Raw genomic sequence first — 5,286 nt, 5'->3', positions numbered from 1 at the left:
TGTTCATTCAGCCCCCCCTTTTTTTTTTTTTTTTTGGCTTATGAAGTTAAATATTAATATTAATAGTTTTTTTAAAGGTTTTTTAATACTTACAATATTTTTAAAAATTCCATTTTTAACAATAAATTAATAATTAATATTAAAAGTAACTTCTATTGTGCCTTGAAGATGCGCTACAAATAAATAGCTGCTGCAACAACACTTATTCGCGACATTAATAAAGCCATCGCCAAAAGCTGCAGCGTTTCAAACCATCTATCTTACTTTCCGAATAGCTCACACCAATCTCCTTAGTTATTGTTCTCTAAAAATTGGAGAAATTATTATGTCTGGAGTTCGGATGTAGTCTGCGTCTATGGCTGTCAAAAGTGCTCGTTGTTCGAGAACAGTTCGTGTTCGGTTTTTCAATGAGTTCGTGTTCCATTTGTCCGATAAGTAAATGAGATGAATGTGAACAAATTTTTTTCGTTCGGTTAGTTAAACGAACCAAACACGAACAATGATGAATTCTCTCATAATGATCTTACCTACTAAATGCTAGAGGTTAAGGTCAATATGTGGAATTTCAAGTTGAGTAAAAAGAAGAGTTTTGAATTTCTAATGGTGAGGATACCTTTTCTAGTTTTCTAAGACTAGTCAATAGGAAAATCCTATGGCTAGACCTAGGCTACTGAAGAAGTTTCTAGACCTCAACCAAAAGTGAGGTCAAGAGGACTGTTTGACCTTAGGGTTGACCCTGACCCTGTGTGTTGGTCTGGAGCTAGTTCACTTACTACACTCACTAACACCCACAATCACTCACAACCCTAATTTGTTGACTTTGATCCCTTGATCTTTTGGGAGACTCATGTAGATGGTCCCCGAGACCTACTAGCCCTGGGCTAAAGTCTAGCTTAGACCAGTACATGAAGGACCCAAAATAGAGGATTCCATTGGTCCATGGCTGGGTGGTTGGTACCCCAATTCTACCAAAGTTTCCAATTTGTCCTTTTTAAACCCAAACCTACCCAAATTACCTAAGCACCTCTAAATCGCAAATTTGGCCAAAAATCCCAATTTCAGCCAAAATACCCAAATTTATTCAAAAATCACTTCAAACTATTTCAAAATACCCAAATTGCCTAAAAACACCCAAAATTGCCAAAATTACCAAAATACCCCCAAATTTGTCAAAATTATAAAAATACCATTGGCACCCCAAACTTTCCCAAAACCTCCAAAATCACTCCAAATATCTCCAAATTCAGTTTGGACCCTTTCAGTTTAGACCCTCCAATTGGACACAATTTGGCCAGTTTGACCATTTTGACCAAAATCCCCAAATTGTCGTTAAAGGCCCAATTTCCCCAAATTCATCCCAAATGTCCATCAATTTGGCTCCAATTCCCCTAAATTTCAATCCTAAACTCAAATTAATATTTCATATGATCAATACAAACCACATACATGCCTAATTGACCTATGCTTTGAGCTCAATTTTTATCCAAATCAAAACCCCCAATTTAACCATATGACATAACCAAAGTGAACCCCATAGCCTACTCAATTTACCCCAATTCAAATCATAAACTCTTCATTAGATTCCTACACACCAAGTTGAACTTTTAATTGGCCTTTGCAAAGCCTCAATTTCACTTAATTTTAACCCAAGTCCAAAATCCCCAAATTTTCTCCAAATTGGTCCAAATCAAATTTTCTCCAAATTGGCTATGTCTCTAAATTCCACCAAATTGAATGCCTTAACCCAAAAATTGACACCTCATTTATGTTGAAAACTCTTCATGACATTCATATAGACTATTTTCAATCATCAATACGGACTTAGTCCAACCTTAGCCCAACATAGACCTAAGTCTAGTCTAACATACCCAAATTGACCAAAGTCCCAAAATCCTTCAAATTGAGCTTTCAATTGACCTTGAAATCACTTCAATCCTTCACCAAAAATCTTCATTACAATCACCTTCATGACAACCATTTACACAATTTTGAGCAATATATTGAGCTCAAAATCATGGCTAGCCTAACCCAAACTAAACTTTTAGCCATTTGGACCCAAGTTGAACCCATGCACAAAAATTGACTTAGTCATGTCTAAGCCACCAAATTAATGACCCCACAACCACTAAGCACACCTTATTGACTAGAATAAATCCTCTCAAACCACCTAAGTAAGCTATGGACCAATGGGTCCCTGAACTAAGGGATCTTATCCCATTTTTGGGCCTTAACCAAAAATCTCTTTCTTCATCACTTACCATTGGGAGTAAATTATAATTAAGCCTTAGTTGACCTTCTGGCCACCACCGCTGGCCCTGTCGGCCGGCCTGGTGTCCAAAAACAGTGTCCAAAAACGCTAAAAAATAGACCCCAAGCTCAAATTCAAACCCAATTTCAACCCCAAAGGCCAGCTCATCCCAATGGCTCTTTAGGCTCCTTAGCCCTCCACCTAAGAACCATTTTACACCCATCAATTAGCCAGATCTCCCCCTTAAGCTTCTATATTTAATTATCCCCTCCATGGGAAAAGAGAGGAGTGTGACAAAATCCCTAGGGAAAATCTGTCCTATTGCTTTCAGACACTCTCGAAGAATTCCTAAGCTCATTGCCACCATTTCCCCCAGTGATCCCCACTGTGGAAGCCCAATTTTGAGCTTAAACTATCAGCTCAAACCAGGACATCTTTCCACAATCCACCAAACTCAAATTAATTGTGACACACCATCCCTAAAGTAAGAGTAGTTGATTCCCCATCAAACCCCACCCTCAAGCAACCTCTAACCTAGCTCTAGACTAACACCTAAAATCGAGCTTGATCGAATTCATACCTAAAAAATTCACCAAGGCTTGAGACTTCATTTGGAGGTTCGTTGGATCTAATCAAAGGTACCACAACCATCTGATTGAGGCCACCCCTCTCAGATAAAGGTATTGAACCTCAACCCTTGTCCTAGCTTCTTTTGATTCTCCATTTGTAATGACTTGATTTCATGCTTGATTAACCATATAGATGTGTTTGTCTTGAGTAGATGAAGGGAGTAAAACAAACCCCATGCAATTTGGTTGAGTCTAGACGAAGATCTTAAAGTTTTATTGTGAACGACTTACGGGTTAAGTCATTGTGAATGACTTACGGGACTTACGGGTTAAGTCACTTGGGACAATAACGGAGGAGATCAAGCCGGACGAGTAGATGGTACGTGAACCGCAGGCCGCGTGGCAGCTGCAGTGGATGGCGACGTTGAATGAGAGCGCGCCGCGTGTGAGTTCGGAGCCGTCGTAGGTTGAGGTGGCGCCACGTGTTTAAGTAAGAAAACCCGTGGTAAGTAGAAAATTAGGGATTTTCTAAATTATTTTAAATGCTAAAACTTCAAAAATCCATATCTTTCTCTAGAAAAATCATAAAAATAAAATAAAAATACTCTCATGCTCAGTGAACAAAGGAAAATAATGTTGACAAAAAATAAAAATTATTTCTTATTCCATGATTTTTAATGAATTAAATATCCTTTATGGTATTTCAATTCTCTATGACTAAATATTATTCACCATGGCTTGAAATTTTGAGGGTTCATTCCTCATGACAGAGGTCATATCTTTTGATTTTTTTCAACGTTAGAGGACACCTCTATGCTTCTAGCCCTAATTTTCAAGTTAAGGTGACTATTTTGGTTATTTTTGGCTTATTTTAACCACATAAATCAAAATATTGTTTGGAATATTATAAGAATAGTCTTAGTAGGTTTCCTGTGGTCAGAGAAGTCTAGGAGAAATATTATGATGTTTTGAATCATCTTGTATATTTCCATGCTTAATTAAATGCATATACCTTATATTATTTTATGTAAATCATACACTTATCAAAAATTGACAAAATCACTTCCCCATTTTGAGGAAACCTTGTATTTTTGTATAAATATAATTATATTAAATTAAATAAGCTTAGAAAAATTAAGAAAATTGATTCTATGAGTTTCTTGTGACCATGAGCATTTAATAAATATAAAATTCATTTTTGCGAAAATATTTCATTTTAAAAATATATTTTGAATTAAAAATAATTAAAGTAATTAAAATTTTCAAAATACAAAAAATGCTTCAAACTGAGTGGAAATGTCCCCTGATCACTTAGAATTCATTAGGATATTTTCCTAATTTTTCTAAGTTAAAATATAAATTTTAAAAGCTTAAAAATGAATGTTTAATATTTTCCCTTTAAAATAATTATAATAAATAAATTAAAAATAAAAAAAAATACAAAACTTGGTTCTCTAAGTTTTTTGAATTTAGAAGAGTTTATTAAAAATATAAAAAATGATTTTTTTGTAATTAAAACATTATTTTTTATATAATTTAATCATTGAAATTGATTAAAAATAAAATAATAGTAATAAAAATAATTCAAAAAATCATGAAATTTTGCCTAATTGTTTCTTTAACCTTAGGAGACCTTTAATAATTTTTTCATAAATACAAACTTTATTTTGGATAACTAAATAAATTAACCTTTGAAAATCATATCTTCTAAATTTAAGTAGTTATCTAAATCAAATTAAAATTTTGAAAGATCAAAAGATCAACATGTTCTCCTCCAACATTATAATTACCTCCTGAATATAACACTTTAAACCCTCAAAGTTATTCGAGTTGTGTTCGATGAGTTATGAGGTGAAGAGCCCCAAGAGCAAAGTGGAAATTTTAGACTTTGGTGTCTTAATCAAAATTTAGGGTTAACCAAGGGGAAATGGATAATTATGATGTTAATAAACATATTTGGATGATTGAAATATAATTGGATTGAAAGGTAGAAACTCACTCACTATCATTGCACAACATTAACAAAATCATAATCCTCCTAATCTTCATGACTTGGAAGTCAACTAAGATCAGACTATTCTTAAGTGACGGGCTTAAGTTGGAAAGTTGAAAATTCTCTTTTCTTAAGCCCAAAGTTGAGGATGGTTTGACCATTTGATGAGAATACATGTCATTTAAATCAAAATTTTGATAATCACCTTTTCACCTATCATGATTGTTAAAGGCTTAGTAGCGACATAGGCTCAATATCTAAACTCAATTGATTGGATTTATAAGACAACATAATTGGTGATTAACATCTTTAAATACTACAAGCTTGACCTTAATTGTGGGCACCACAATCTCAAATAACCTAAACTTGCCTTAAGTTCACCCACTCACATAACTTTTAAATGAAACATCAGTTGACTAATCAAGTATTTTATCCTTGAGATAATTAAATCATCGAGTTTAACTGAGCAACAGTTT

The sequence above is a fragment of the Phalaenopsis equestris genome, unplaced genomic scaffold (assembly GCF_001263595.1).
Source record: "Phalaenopsis equestris unplaced genomic scaffold, ASM126359v1 Scaffold000063, whole genome shotgun sequence".
Taxonomy (NCBI): Eukaryota; Viridiplantae; Streptophyta; class Magnoliopsida; order Asparagales; family Orchidaceae; genus Phalaenopsis; species Phalaenopsis equestris.
The sequence above is the reverse complement of the archived record's forward strand: the minus strand, read 5'-3'. Positions refer to the sequence as shown.